Here is a 17,996-nt window from a genome sequence, read left to right on the forward strand (position 1 = left end):
AAGAATACAAATTTAGGTATATTAAATTGAATAAATAAGTATAATTATATCTATTAACTAGACTACAAAGGAGTATAGCTATTTATAGTTGTATAATAGTACCTAATAGTTATGTAGGTCTATATATTTTATTAAGTTATATATTTAGTCTATTGTATATTATTATAGATCGGATATTCGATCGTACTATATAGTAAATCAGCTATTCGATTATGCAATAGTTCGATAATTAATTATACTATAAGTAACTAATCCTAGGCCTGTTTAATTATATTATAAGTTAGCTCTTTTATAATTTGAATTCCTAGCAGTAGTATTACTAGCTAGCAACGGCTAATAGCAGTTAAGAGGGTAGCAATTAGTATTCCAATTAATTAACTCAAGTAGTCGACCTAATACTACTCATATATATTGTAACGATCAAGCCCGTTAGGAGACAGTCAAGTAAGTAAGTGCGCCTTATTTAAGCGTAAGGATATATTTAAGACTAAAGCTTGTCCCTTTATATAAGCTTCTGTAGTTCTATACCTCTTGTAGCCCCCAGGGTTAGGGCAGACCCTACTAGTTTAGGCCTACTCTACTATCCGGCTTTAGCCGAGCTTTACCCTTACGCCTAGCCTTATATATATTATATAGTAGTAATAGATTAGCTAGTAGTACTACTACTACCAGTTACTCCAGTTCGTAGCAGGGAGAAACAGTATATTGTATACTATTAGCTAACTTAATATACTTACTTATACTTACAATTGTTATGGTATCGGGCTTAGCCCGATATAGGAGAACGGAGGGAACCAAGGGACCCACTAGGAGGAACGCACACAACTAGAAGCCCTAGTTGCCAAGTAGTTTTCCTACCCTTCAAGTCTTTTAATAAACATCATTGAGAGTCCTAGAGCAGTCGCCTAGCGACTCCGTAACAACAATATAGTATAATATAATTACTAGTAGTAATACTACTAGTAGTTACTACTAATAGTAGTAATAATAGGATAATATCCTATTTATGTAGTCTTATTAGTATTTTAATAAGTATTTCCTAAGTTAGGTAATATGTCTAATTCTTATACAGAGTTAGAATCGGTATCTAATTCCTAATAGTAATTAAGTAAATCTACACAGCTATTGTTTAGGCTATAGTTACTAATTAGGAAACTAATAGTATTATTTAGTTAGTTAGTAGATTATAATTATTTGTTGAATTGATTTAATTTACTGAATTGGCTTAATTGGCTTAATTAGTTGTCTTTAGGTTAACGAAATTTAGTAGGCCTATTTTCTTTCCCCTTTTTCTTATATACTTAAGATACTTTATAACTAAATATATTAGATCTAGTATTACTAGAGTTTTGATTTTGTTTTAGTAGGTTAGCTATAAGGTATTTTAGGCTAAAAGTATTCATTTTAAGCCCTAAAGCTTAGTGATAATATAGGGAATTGTATTATATTGTAACTTATTGTAGAAAAACAGGCTTAATTATTATAAAGTACTAGTTAGATTGATTAATATAATATACTAGTTGGATTAGTCTAATATAACTCGATTGTTACTCCAACTAATTATAGCCTAGTAAAACTATTATAAAGTTCTGTACTAAACTCCTTAAGTACGCCTTTGTACTCTTTAAGTATAAGACTATAATAAGAGTCGTAAGAATTAGAGTATTAAACTTTATAACCTTCGGAGTATTATTTTTGTAATAGTAAGAGAAAATTAGTTAAGTTTTTAATTTATGAAATAAATATTAATATATATTTTTGCAAAATATTCCTATAGTAGTATAAGTATGAGAGGTTAAATCTTTAATTACCCTTAATCTTTTAAATAGGAATTATTTAAAAACTTTTCTAGATTAAGGGCTTAAAGTTATATTAATAGGGACTACCTACATAGCTTATACTTCTTAATACTTTTATGTTTAATACATTCTAGAAATATATAGACCTTTTTACATATTTTAGAGTTAGAGTTTAAGTAATTTATTTAAGTAATAGTAGTACTATTACTAATTGTTAACATAAGTACTTTAAAACAATATATTTAACTTAAGTAATATAACCCGATTTTGTATCTATAGAATAGTATTATTTAGTTCCTATATAAAATATATAAATTGTCTTAAGAGTTTGTCGATTTGTATTTATTGTATTTAGAAGTATCCTTTAATATTTAGTATATTAGTTCCCCAGGCCTAGTTAGCCAATTAGCTATTACGGAGTTACTAAACAGCTGCCCTAAGATTTTAATAAAGTTTATTGAGAGACTTAAAGGAGCAAAGACTACTTATTCGTTAGGGTTATTTCCTTTCTGTATTTATATACTACTTAAGTAGGTCTATAATCTCCCCTTCCTAAGACTATAATAATTGTATAAGGATAACTATATAAGTCAATTAGTTATATTACTTATGTACTGAGTTACCAAAGTTAATATACTTATATTTATGCATAGTATAGAAGTAATTAGAATTGGAACTTATATATTTATACATAGTAAGGTACTACCCTATTGGTATAAATAGCTCTACTTCCCCTTTATATATACTTAATAAAAACAATTGGATTTCTTTATAAAACTAAATATACTTCAAATTTATAATTCTGCTTAAAAACAAGAACCTATTATTTTATTACTAATAGCGTAATTAATTCCCTAGTTAGTACAATATACTTACTTCTATTACCCTACTTCTATATTTAAATTGTATAAATAGCTTTAAACAATTTAGTATACTTAGGTTTGTACCCTTACTTAGTTACTAATTAGTACTTATTTTACTATTACTAATAGCTTAATTAATTCCCTAGTCTATATAATATACTTCTACTACCCCTACTTCTTCTAGGTAAATAATAAGAGGTTATAAGCCCAGAAAGACTATATTTAGTCCCTCTATATTAATTACTATAACTTACTAAGTTACCTATTAGTATTAGTACTAAGGGTTAACTCGATTGCGTTTAGTCGCTCTTGAATGTATAGTATAATAGTATTAAGTTATTGTATAGATTGAGTATATTATTATAAGAGTTCGTCGATTTGCGTTTATTATAGTAATAGGTGTTTTTCGATTTCTAATAGTTTAGTCTTCAAACCTTAATTAGTAAGATCTATTTTCTAGTTAGTAATTAGATTCCGATTTACCTTACTTACCTAACTAGTAGTATTAATAGTTAGGTCTTCTATTAGTAGTACTAGTAGAGATTAGAGCTATAGTTTAGTAACTAATCGTTACTAGTAGTACTAATAAATAACGGACTAATTATTAAGGAATTACTAAGCTACTGTTACGGAGTTACTAGGCAACTGCTCTAGGGCTCTTAATAATGTTTATTAAAAGACTTAAAGGAAGGAAAAATACTTGGCAACTAGGGCTTCTAGTTGTATGCGTTCTCCCTAGTAGGTCCCTTAGTTCCCTCCGTTCTCCTATATCGGGCTAAGCCCGATACTATAATAGCTACTGCTCTAAGACTCTTAATAATATTTATTAAAAGACTTAAAGAAGGGAAAACTACTTAACAATTAAGGCTTTTAGTTTATATACGGTCCTTTAGTAGGTCCGTTGGTCCATCTATTTTGTATCCTATATTAGGCTAAGCCCGATACTATAATACTAATATTACTAGTAGTTAGGGGAGCAATAAGTTAGTAACTAAGGATTACTAATAGTACTAGTAAGTAACTTAGTAAGTTAAAAAATTCGACTAAGAGTTACTAGTAGTATAGGTAGGTAGCTTAGTAAGTTACAGAATTCGATTTAGGGTTACAGTAGTACTAGTAGGTAACATAGTAAGTTATAGAAATTAATTACGGAAGATTAATTATAGTTCTTTTAGGCTTATAACCTTTAGTAATTTATATATATAAGAGAAAGGGGTAGTAGAAGTATATTATACGGATTAGGAAATTAATTATACTATTAGTAATAGCAAAACGGTATAGGTTAGTAACTAGGTAAGAGTATAAACTTAAGAGTACTAAATTATATAAACAAATATAATTATTATTCTAACTAAAGTATACAGGAAGTACGGCTATATATACTTATAAAGTAGTACTTTATAAGTCCAGATTATAGCTATATAGTCGTACTATAGTTCAATTACCCGTTTAGTTATACAATAGTTTAATTACTATTTCGGTTGCATAATAGTTTAATTATTATTTCGGTTATATAATAGTTTGATTACTTATAATAGTACTATAGGCTAGCAATAGCTAGTCGTAATTAGAAGAGTAGTAATTATTATTTTATTTAATTAGCTTTAGTAGTCGACTAGCTCTACTATATATATAAGTTGTATTATAATAGTAAGTTAGCTAGCTATAGTACTACTACTAATTGCTCCAATTTATAGTTCGGAGAAGTAGTATATTATATACTATTAGTTAACTCTTTATACTTACTTATACGTATAGTATTGTATAGTATATTTACTAATAGTAGTACTCCTAATAGTTAATATTAGTAATAGTAATAATAGGATAGTAATCTATTTAGGTAGTCTTACTAGTATAAATACTAGTATTTTAATAATACTCTTATATATAATTAAACTATTATATAACTAAAATAGTAATCGAACTATTATATAACTAAATGAGTAATTAAACTATAGTATAACTAAATAGCTATTACATTAGTTAGAAGAATAATTATATTTATTTGTATAATTTAGTACTCCTAAGTTTATATTCTCTCTTAGTTGCTAATTAGTACTTATTTTACTATTACTAATAGTATAATTAATTCCCTACTTTATATAATATACTTTTACTACTCTTACTTCTTATATATATAAAGTGTAAGAAGTTATAAGCCTAGAAGGACTATAGTTAATCTTCTGGATTAACCTCTATAACTTATTAAGTTATCTACTAGTACTACTAGTTCGTTGCATTTAATGCATAAGAGGAGGGGATAGTAGAAGTATATCGTACGGACTAGTAAATTAATTATACTATTAATAATAGCAATAAGGGGAGTACTAGTTAGTAATTGGGTAAGAGTATATAATTAGTAGTACTAAATTATATAAATAAATATAATTATTTCTTCTAGCTATAGTATAAGAAAAGAGTAGCTATTTATATCTATAGAACAATCCCTAATAACGGCTTAATCGGAAATTCTATTATAGGTTAAAGGCTCTATTGTACTATAGCTTAATAGCTAAAACCATTATATAGTTAGATAGCTATTTTAGTTATACGTTAGTTAATTGCTTTTAGTTATAAGGTTAGATAGCTTATTTTAGTTATTAGGTTAGCTAATTCTATTATATAATAATTAAGTAGTCCAGCCTATAATAGTATTGTAGGCTGGTAAGTACTAGTAGCGATTGGGAGAGTAATAATTATTGTTCCGATTAATTGGCTCTAGAGGTCGACTGGCTACTACCTATATAGGTTATATTGTAGTAGTAAGTTAGTTAGTAGTTGTACTACCGTATGTTGCTCCGAGTTGTAGTTCGGAGAAGTAGTATATTATATACTATTAATTAACTTAATATACTTACTAATACTTATAGTATAGTATAGTATCCGTACTAGTAGTACTACTACTAGTACTAATAGAATAATATCCTATTTAGGTAGTCTTACTAGTATAAATACTAGTATTTTAATACCCCCTTTATTTAGTTAGTATAACTACTGCTAAATAGGGATTCCTTAGAGACCTAGTAGGCTAAGGTAGTGTTAGAAGAGATTAGTAGTAAGAGCTTTAGTAAGGCTATCGATAGGTATAGACTTAGTATTTAAGTAATTAATTTTAGCTAGTCCGTTAGTTACTAATTACTATATATACTGGAACTTTAGTAATATATACTTTATTTAGTTATACTAATTAGGGTTATTAGCGTTAGAGATAGATATATTATTGTTATATAATAGTAGAATAGGTTTTTAGAGACCTTTACCTATTTTAGTAAATAGACTATTTAGCTATTTAAGTTCCCGAATAGCTTTTAATAGGGTATCCGATTCTACCTCTATAGTAGAAAGAGTAATAGTACTAGCCCTTTTTAATTTTTAGTAAATAGGTCTACTTACTAAAGTAAAGAGATACCTATAGGTTAGCTTAAAGGAATCTAAGTTACTTATAAAATTACTATTAGAAAATCTAGATAAACTAAGTACTAGAGACTTAAACCTAGACTAATAGTAAATAGCTAGGTCTATAGTTCTTTTTAGATATTAAAGGAGGTTCTTACCGGCTAATAGCTATAGGCTAGTAGCCTAGTATATATATTGAAATAACTATTGTATTGCAAAGGCTATATTTAGTCGGGTTATTAGTATAAGGTATATTAGGGTCCTTACTATTAATTGGTATACTAGTTAGTTAGTAGTAAGTAAGGGAGGAAGGGGTATTATAATAACCTATTTAAGTACTCCTGGCTGTAGTAGGATTACTACTGCTTTGGCCTCCGTTAGCTTAAATTGGAATAGGGCTTCCTTAATATACCCTTTTTAACTAAGAGTAATACCCTTAGTTATTCGACTAATCTATATGCCTAGGAAGAAAGCGGCCTACTTATAGTCTTTAATTAGGTAAACCTTATATAGTTATTATTTTAACTTATTAATATATATAAGGTTTAGTCTAATAAGTAGGTAATTATTAATATAGCTAACTATATAAGTACTAGTAGTATTATTATAGTATATAGCCGGATTAAATATAAGAGGGCTATATCCGTATTGTTATAATAATTTAACTAGTACCTCCTACTACTCTTTAGGTCCTTATTTTAGGCTATAGAGTACCTTTTTTAAAAGGATACTTTATTTAACTATTGGATTATAGCCTAACTTAACTAGTAACTTAGTTAAATTATTAGTCTTATTAAGATTAATAAATACTTTTAGTCCCTTAGGAATTTTAAGATAATTAACTTTAGGTAGCTTACTATTTAGGAAGGTACTAATAAAATTAATTTACTTAATATACTAGTTATTTTAGGTAGCTAGTGTTAAAATACTGGTATTTATACTAGTAGGACTACCCAAATAGGATACTATCCTATTGTTACTAGTAATACTACTACTAGTAAAGATGCTGTACTATACTGCGAGTATTAGTAAGCATACCGAGTTGACCAATAGTATACAACATACTACTTCTCCGAACTACCACTCGGAACGACTGTCCGAACTACCACTCGGAACGACTGACGGCAGTACTACTGCCGGCCAACTCACTACTACAATACAACTTGTATACGTAGTAGCCAGTCGACCACAGGAGCCAATTGATCGGAATAACAATTGCCGCTCTCCTAGTCGCTACTAGCTATTGCCAGCCTACAGTACTACTGCGGGTAATCAAACTATTGTACGACCGAAACGGCGATCAAACTATTGTGCGACTAAATGGGCGATCAAACTATTGTACGACCAAATAGGCAATCAAACCATTGTGCGACCAAACGGGCGATCAAACTATAGTGTAACTGCACAGCCACAATCTGGACCTATACGGTACTACTCTGTAGGCATAAATAGCCGTACTTCCCTTGCACTTTAGGTAGAAGAATAATCGCATTCATTTATATAAATTGGTACTACTAAGTTTGCACTCTTGCCTAGTTACTAACTGGTACCCCTTATGCTGTTACTAACAGCTTGATTGATTCCCTAGTCCGTGCGATATACTTCCACTACCCCTCCTCTTGTGCATCCAAATTGCAAGAGCTAGTATTATAATATTAGGCTTTGCCTAATAGAGCTATATCCTAGGATAGAGTTACGTACTACTATACGTAACTTATATCCTATAACTAAGCAGGCATTAGAGTATAAGTACTCTAATGCTTAGTACCTTAAGTTAGTATTTTATAGATTTCTTAATAACTATTTCCGACTACTAGATACTAGTAGTACTAGTAACTCTATAATATTTAAGAAATCTCCCTTCGTTACGGTAAGCAGTAGGCCGTAGACTATTAAACAATAGATTAATAGGATAATAATATACGACCCAGCGAATAAAATACTACTGCTAGTTAACTACTATCCAATTAGTTTATAGAAATCCAGTAGTTATACTAGCAAATTGCTATAGTAATATAGTACTAAGCGTTCCAAAAGGCGCAGTCCGGTACTATACTAGAATCGGTACGGACCCCCTTAACCATTAATAGCCTAGTAATACTTCCCTAAGTCTAACGTAAATTAATACCAATAGGGGTACTATATAATAGAGATAAGACTATATTTATAGCCTAAAAGATACTTATAGCCTATAAGCTAGTTACCGACTGTAAGTTTTTTTTTTGTTTTTCATTCATTACGCGCATGCAGCCCTAGGGGCTATGGCGCGGCGGCCTGTAGGTCCCGTAGGGCCTAGCAGACCTAATAGGCCTACTAGACCCTTTGGGTCCTAACGGCCCGCAGGAGCTAACTAGCTAACTAAACTAGCAGTAACGACTGGCTATTTATATTAAATCAGTAGAGCTTTCCCTCGCATTTCACGAATCTTAGTCCCTAGGCCTAGGCGTAGTACTATTCCTCTAGGTACCACTTTGCCGTACCGATATTAGTAGTAGTTAGGAACTCAAATAGAGCCTCCCTTCCTTGCCTAGTACTAAATAAAATCGGTAGGGTAAGCGGCTTACCCTGTAGGGCTTCCTTTAGGTCTTTCCGTTCCTTCCTATAACGTACGCATTGTAGTAATAGGTGGGTTACAGTCTGTTTTTGCCCGCACTTACAGGCGTCCGAGTCGATCTTTCCAATCTTTTTTTGGTAGGGCTTAAGGTATCCGATCCCTGTTTTTAGTTGTATATAGGCCGATTGGATAGGCCTAGGCAAATCGGGTAGGCTAGGCTTATACGCAAACCTAGGTTTCCCAGTCCTTCGATAGTGGGCCCCTAGGCCCCTAGCCTTAGGGCCTCGGGCCTCCTCCCGACTGTAAGTTTATTAGTACCAATAAGGACTAATAGATATTCGTCTAGTATGTTATGATATTAAGCTTTGCCTAATAGAGCTATGTCCTAGGATAGAGTCACGTACTACCGCACGTAACTCGTATCCTATAACTAAGCAGGCATTGGAGTATTAGTACGCCAATGCCTAGTACCTTGAGTTAGTGTTCCGTAGATTTCTTAACAACTATTTCCGACCACTAGATACTGGTAGTACTAGCAACTCCATAACATAGTAGTACTTAGCGCCTAAGATTTAGTCCTATATTATAGCCTTCTTTAAAGCAGGGCCATTGTATTAGTATAACCCATTACAATTCTTAGCTTACCTTGTTTTTACCGACCCTTATTAGGTAGAGATAGTACAAACTAAGCTTAAATAACTAAAGTAAGCAAGCAATAAGGTATTTACCTTATTCTATATACGCTTTAAACAAAAGCTAGCATTAACTAAAGGAATAAATTAACCCAATAAAATTAAACTTATTAAGCTATATTACGCACTTAATAAAACTATACAGAATAGTAGTATTAGGTACAATATCCTATAAGATAGTTATAAGGCAGCCGTTAATATTTACTATAGTATTACAATAGATATTAAATTATACTACTTAGAGGAGAAATACTAAAATTGCTATAGTTATATAATAGCCCTAATAAAACCTACAATAGATAAAGACAGTAATATACGGATAATAGGTATTAATACAGTAACTATAGGGTACTATTGCTTAGTAACCTAAGGAATAAGGACTAGCCTAAGGTAGTCTTTAAGCTAGTATATAACTTAAGTCTCCTATAGTACAATTAATATATATAAGGAGGAGGGCGCTTATTTACGCTATAAATTTAAGTAGTACTTTATTAAGGACTATAAGATATAGCCTATAGTATTACTAGTATAAAATCTATCTATTTATTAGGTAAATATAAAGAGGGAAAATATATAGGAGGAATCCTTAGACTAGTTCTTGGAAAATAAAGTACTCCTAAGCTAAGTCTTATATAGGGGTAAAATAGTATAGATAAGGACTAAAGTAAAAGGACTAAGTATTAAAGGGAGTAATTTTAAGATATTAAAGCATAGTTACATAGGCTACTATTCCTTATTTTAATACTTATAAATTCTACCCGTTTCTTAAATATTTAAATTAATTATAGGTATAACTCTTGCAATTTGGGTGCGCAAGAAGAGGGGTAGTAGAAGTATATCGCACGGACTAGGGAATCAATTACGCTGTTAGTAACAGCAAAATAGGTACCAGTTAGTAACTGGGTAAGAGTGCAAACTTAGTAGTACCAAATTATACAAACGAATGCAATTATTCTATCAAGTACAGTACAGGAGAAATAGGACTATTTATGTCTTGGAGGTAGTACCTCGACAACCTTAGGTTCCTGGGTCGAGACCATAACTGCTATACTAATATACGCATATACGATCTGCGACAACTTAGTGTGCCTAAGTCGAGACCATAATTACCGTACTAATATGCGCATATATGAGCCTGTTAAGTCGGGTGGCCAGTCCATTATACCGCACAGTAGGTTACCTGCTTGGTCGTATTCGCACGGTAAGTCACCGGCTTGGTTGTCCCTGTACTATAGTTCAAATTGCCAAGAGTAGTACTCTCGGCTGGCAACGGCTGGTAGTCGTTGGGAGAATGTCAATTAGTGTTCCGATCAATTGACTCCAGTAGTCGACTGACTACTACATATGTGGGTCAGGTTGTAGTAGTGGGTTGGCTGGCAGTAGTACTGCCGGCAGTCGCTCCGAGTCGTAGTTCGGAGAAGTAGTATGTTGTATACTATCAGTCAACTCTATATGCATACTAATACTCGCAGTATAGTATAGCATATTTGCTAGTAGTAGTACTCCTAGCAGTTACTACTAGTAGTAGTAGCAATAGGATAGTATCCTATTTGGGTAGTCTTACTAGTATAAATACTAGTATTTTTAACAATAACTATTATAGTATAATTAGTAAATATATAGCCTAGAGTTTGCGCTTTAAGCTTATTCTACTATTAGTATAGTACTAGTTAAAGATAGCTATAGTAGTAATATACTATTAGGGTAGCCTAATAAAGGTATACTTATATATCTTATATATAGTATACGTTATACTTAATATAAATAGCTAGGAGTTTCTAGTAGTACTATATATAGTACTAGGCCTTAGCTAAAATATAATATTAGGCCTACTATAGATAGAATACTATAGTATTAATCTATATATAGCTAAATACTACTTTACAATTAGAGCAGTAAGGGGCTAGGTAGTATAAGTAGTAAATATATACCTATAATATAGTAGCTATAACCTTAAGATTGTAATAGTTTTATCTATTATAGCCGAACCAAAGAGCTAAGCGGTAGTTACTAGCTTAATAGAGATTTTAGTAGTACTCCACTAAGTAGTACTAAGCATTAAGCTTAGTAAGACAAAGGGATACCTACTTACCTACCTAAAGGAGTTTACTAACTTATTTAATAAGGTATAAGCCTTTAGCCTTCCTTTATACTAAGGACTAAGGGACTATTATATTAAGCTATAAACTAAGCCTAATAAGGAACCCCTAAAGCTACTATAAGGACTATTATATAGTATACTATAGGACTAGTTATTAAAGGTATAATAGTAAATTACTAAATTATTAAATAAAGGGTAGATATATACTAGCTCCTTAATAGTAGTAGTATTAATCCTCTTAATTAAAAAACTAAGGGAGGGGTAATACCTTTATATAAATTACTATATACTAAATAAGGTTATTATATAGAATAGGTATTTCCTACTATTAATAAAGAAAATATTATAGTTCCTATTAGGATCCTATTAGTTTATAAAACTTAATATATAGGCGGCCTTTTATAAGATTTATATTATACCTAGTAGTAAGTACCTTATAGTATTTTATATTTATTTTAGCTTATTTAAATAGTTAGTCTACCCGTTCGGACTTATAAGTGCTCCTATAATATTTTAGTATTATATTAATAGGGTACTTAGGACTAACTTAGGTAACTTTATAATAGCCTTCCTAAATAATATTTTAGTATATATAAGTAGCTCTAAGGCAAACTATTTTCGGAAGGTAAAAGGGGTACTTTAGTATCTATATAAAGTAGGTGTATACTTAGACCTAAATAAGTATACCTTTATAGTTAAGGAAGTTAAGTATTTAGGCTATATTATTTAGGTAGGAGTAAAAATCCAAACCGACCTAGTAAAGATAGCTACTATTTATAACTAAAAGGTACTAAGGACTATTTAAGGGGTATATAGCTTCCTAGGGTTTATTACCTTTTACTAAGAATTTATTCCTTAATTTATATAATTAATAGTACCCCTATTCTAGCTTACTTATAAGGGGTAGCTATTCTGCTAAATAACTAATAAGAATAATATATTTAAAGAACTAAAGTAATTATTTATATTGTATTTAATTTTAGTATAATAGGATATAAAGAGACTAATATTTATAAAGGTAGATTATTTTAATATAGTATTAGGAGGATATCTATTATAGGTAAATAAGAAAGGTATCCTATACCTAGTTATATACTATTTAGTAAAATTAATAGCTATAGAGTATAATTATATAATCTATAATAAAAAGCTTTTAGTAATAGCATACTACCTTAAGGTATAGTAAGTAAACCTATAAGGGGTATTTATACTATTTATAGTCCTAACCGACTATAAGAACCTAAAATACTTTACCTAACTATAGGAAATCTTAAAGTACTAGGAATAGTAGGCTAAGAAGCTCTTATAGTTTAACTTTTATTTATAGTATAGATTTAGATCTTAAGTATAACGGCTAGATATACTATTATATAGGCAGTAGGACGTAAAGTACTAGCCTTAAACTATAGAAGTATTATAACCTATATTAATTAGTAGTTTTAGAAGTTCGCTAAGTACTTATAACATACCTATAGAGCAACTACCTAGCAACCTACTACTAGGATTATAGCTATTCTATAACCCTAACTTATAGGAGCTATAGGACTAAGTAGTTATTAAGGACTAAATATATATAGTATACCTAAATACTATATATTATAGAGACTATAAGTTCCTAAATAAAGTAAATATATAGGAATAAGTAGCTAACTATACTATTTAATATATATAATATACTATAGTTCTAAGGGTACCTATAGCTACTATTATAGAAACTACTAACTATATATATTATTTACTAAGTCTATAACTCCCCTATCTTAGGGTACTTAAGACGTAATGCTATATTTATAGCGCTAAAGAGGAATTAGTACTAGGATTATATATTAATAGCAATAGGGCAATTTGTATAGAACTACTACTATTACTATAGCTATAAGAGTAGGTAGTACTACTAGGGCCTACTATAGCTAATAGAGCCACTAGATAGATATTAGAAATAGATTAAAGCTACTTATATAAGATAAATAAGTACTATAATATATAATAGTACTTATAGATAGACTATTTAAGTATATATAGCTAAAAGCTATAATATCTATAATAATAAAAGTATATACTAAATAGTTTAAGGAGTACTAATAGTATTTCTATAGGTTCCCGGAATATATTATATCTAACTAAGGATTAAATTAAGTCGGTTAGTTTTAGGTAATATTATATTAAATTATTAAAATTAAATAGTAGCTATTTATAGTATATTACCTATAGTTAAATAGGGGTATAGAATAAGCAAACTAAGAAGTTTAAGTAATCCTATATACTTTTATAGTATTTAACTAATTTAACTAGCCGGACTATTTAGCGGTATACTAACTAGCGCTAAATAGTAGGGACTCTTCCGTTACTAGTATAAGTCCGAATAGTCTCCTATTAGGATATAAGGTTAATACAGTACAATAGGTAAAAGCTTCTACCCTAAGCATAACTATAAGTAAGGGGTAAGTAGTAATATTTATATAGTACCTATATAAAAGTACTAAGCTAGCCTAAGTAGTAATTATATTTATATAGTAATACTTAGAGGAAGAATTGAATTCCTACTAACGCTTAGTAAAGCGTTTCTAGGTAGGGGATAAAGTATAGTTAAGTCTATACTATAAAAAGTCCCTATACCTATTTAAAAAGCTAGACTAAGTAATAGCTAAGTATATAGTTATAGCTATACTAACCCCCCTAACTATTATATTAAATATTCCTTAAGGTATATATCCTACTTTTTATATAGACTTAGTAGAGTAGGCTGTAATAAATCTACTATTTAGTTATGCCTTAATAAATACTAAGCTAGGACTGCTTTTGGTAAAGGATAAGAATAATATACTATAGGAAAAGTATATTATAAAGGAAATCTTAACTATAAAGAATATAAAAGGATAAAATAAATATTATAATATTCTAGTTAAATAGGCTAAGTATAACTAACCTATATAGGAACTACTAAAAAGTTTATAGAAAACTAAAGTACTAATAAACTATAAGTAAAAATAAGGTAATATACTTACTTACAATAAACTAGTCTCCTTATAATAATAGTATCGGTATGGCTTATATTAACTAGCCTGAAAGAGGTATAAATAACTCCTTTACCTTAAATTAGAATATCTTAAAACAAAGGACTTAAGCTAGCCCTAAAGAATTCCTAGCCCTAATTAAAGCGCTATAAGTAAGATAAAGTTTTAGCGCTATAAAGTATAAGTATTAGGCCCTTAATAGCTAAAGGGAAGCAATAGCTTACTTAAGTTATCCTTAACTAAGGACAAAAGGTAAAGGGGCTAGACTAATACTAAAAGGCTATTTATAAATAAAAGACAGTATAATTTCTACTAGGGGCAGTAAAGGGTAAGGTAATAGTAAGGTAAAATAGGCTAAAGCAATTAGTAATAGTACAATAGGGGGAGGAAAAAGACTATAGTTCCTAATAGGGGGGGTAGGGTAAATAAGGTATATTTACCTTATAAGTACAATAGGTAGTAACTAGCTCTTTATAGATTATAGCTATAAGGCCTAACTACTATTATTATACTAGCTTAAAGCTATTAAGCTAAGCGTCCTATACGCCCTAATAGTTATATAGGCCTTATATAGCGCTAGTAAAGCTATATATTAGTATCTATAGCTACTGCTACTATATACTACTACTATATAATAGTATTAGGGCCTGTAAGGCTAGCACTAGAGTACCTATAGGGTTACGGAGAGTTAAGGGTAGTACTATACTAGTAGTACTATAGGCAGTACTACTAGTAGGGGTAAGAGGAGTAATAGGAATAATATCGGCAGGAGTCGTTCTAGCAATATTATAAAGCTTACACTAGGTATTACTAAGCTAGCAAAATAAAGCAGAAAGGTAAATATAGCAACCAAGCAATTCGGCTATCTTAGTATAGGTAACCGAAATAATATAGTTACCTTTAGTAATAGTAAGAACAAGCTTATAGATAATATAGTAAAGGCATAAATATAGTATTAATAGGTATAGAATCTATTTATACCTATATTAGGCTAAAGTATAAGTAATATAACTATTACTACTATTATATTTATAGTAGGTAGTATTTCTTTGCAATTGATGCGCAAGAGGAGGGGATAGTGGAAGTGTATCGCACAGACTAGTAAATCAATTATACTGTTAGTAACAGCAATAAGGGAAGTGCCAGTTAGTAACTGGGCAAAAGTGCACAATTGGTAGTACCGAATTATACAAACGAATGCAATTATTTCTTCTAGCTACAGTACAGGAAAAGAGCGGCTATTTATATCTACAGAACAATCCCCAATAACGGCTTTATCGGAGATTCCATCGTGGATCAAAGGCGCTATCGTACTATGGCTTAAATGGCTGAAACCATTATACAGTTGGATAACTGTTTCAGTCACTCGTTAGTTAACTGCTTCCGTTATAAGGTTGGATGGATTGTTTCAGTTATTAGCTTGGCTAGTTCCATCACATAATGAATGGGTGGTCCAGCCCAAGTTAGTATTGTAGGCTGGCAAGCGCTAGTAGCGATTGAGAGAGCAGCAATTATCGTTCCGATCAATTGGCTCCAGTGGTCGACTGGCTACTACATATGTAGGTCACATTGCAGTAGTAAGTTGGTCGGTAGTAGTACTGCCGTGCGTCGCTCCGAGTCATAGTTCGGAGAAGTAGTATGTTGTATACTATTAGTCAACTCAATATGCTTACTAATACTCGCAGTATAGTATAGCATCCGTACTAGTAGTACTAGTATATTTAGGTAGTCTTACTAGTATAAATACTAGTATTTTAACAGTATTAGTACGGACTAAACGTTTAATATAAGGTAAGTATATTTAAGCCTTAGTAGTAAGGACATTATACTCCTTATCTAAGGAGTTTCCCTAAATAGTAAAGCTACCTATTAACTAAACGGCTAATAACTTATTTAAGGCATAACTATAACTAGGGCTATTATTATTATTAGGAGGAGGAGGAAGAGTATTAGTAATAGTAAATATAGCAATACAATAATAAGAAAGTAAGTAATTAACTAATACAAGCAGTTAGTAATAAGCAGTAGTAGGAACCCTAATATAATATATATAGTAAGGAAGGTAGAAGTACAAAAGGAAGTAAGAAATTATAATAATAGTATTAAAGGAAGTAGTAATTATAAAGGAGGAAAGAAAAGAAATATAACTTACCTACAATAAATATATAAGAAATACAGTAGGGCAGTACAATAGGGCTATAACAAAACCTTAGCTATAGAAGTATTAATATATATTAAAATACTAGTATTTATACTAGTAAGACTACCCAAATAGGATAATATCCTATTATTACTAATAGTACTACTACTAGTAAAGATACTGTACTATACTGTAAGTATTAGTAAGCATATCGAGTTGACCAATAGTATACAATATACTACTTCTCCGAACTACTACTCGGAACGACTAACGGCAGTACTACTACCGGCCAACTTACTACTACAATACAACTTATATATATAGTAGCCAGTCGACTATAGGAGCCAATTAATCAGAGTAACAATTGCCGCTCTCCTAGTTGCTACTAGCTATTGCTAGCCTACAGTACTACTGCAGGCAATCAAACTATTATACGACCGAAACAGTAATTAAACTATTATGCAACTAAATAGGTAATTAAACTATTATATAACTAAATAGGCAATCAAACTATTATACAACTAAACGGGCAATTAAACTATAGTATAACTATATAGCTACAATCTAGACCTATAAGGTACTACTCTATAGGTATAAATAGCCGTACTTCCCTTGCACTTTAGGTAGAAGAATAATTGCATTTATTTATATAATTCGGTACTACCAATTGTACACTCTTGCCCAGTTACTAACTAGTACCCCTTATGCTATTACTAATAGCTTAATTAATTCCTTAGTCCGTATAATATACTTTTACTACCCCCTCCTCTTATGCATCCAAATTACAAGAGGTTATAAGCCCGGAAGGACTATAATCAATCCTCCGGAATTAATCTATACGACTTACTAAGTCGCCTACCAGTACTACTAGTAAATCGTTTAGATCGATCTCTATAACTTACTAAGTTACCTACTAGTACTACTAGTAATCCTTAGTTACCAAACTACGGCTCCACTAACTACTAGTACTACTAGTACATTACCTACTAGTACTACTAGTAATCCTTAGTCACTAAACTATAGCTCCCCTAACTACTAGTACTACTAGTACGTTACCTACTAGTACTACTAGTAACTCTTAGTTACCAAACTACAGCTCCCCTAACTACTAGTACTACTAGTACATTACCTACTAGTACTACTAGTAACGCTTAGTTTCCAAGCTATAGCTCCTTTCCCTACTAGTACTACTAGTAGGAGACCTAATTACTAGTACTACTAGCTAGGTAAGTAAGGTAAGATTTAAATCTAGTTACTAACTAGAAAATAGATCCTACTAACTAAGGTTAAAAGATTAACCTATTGGAGATTAAAAAATATCTATAGGTACAATAAATACAGATTAACGAACTATTACAGTAACTTAATACTATTATCCTATAGATATAAGAATACCTAAATATTATTAAGTTAATACTTAGTGCTAGTACTACTATT

The sequence above is a fragment of the Drechmeria coniospora genome, chromosome 03 (genome assembly GCF_001625195.1).
Source record: "Drechmeria coniospora strain ARSEF 6962 chromosome 03, whole genome shotgun sequence".
NCBI lineage: Eukaryota > Fungi > Ascomycota > Sordariomycetes > Hypocreales > Ophiocordycipitaceae > Drechmeria > Drechmeria coniospora.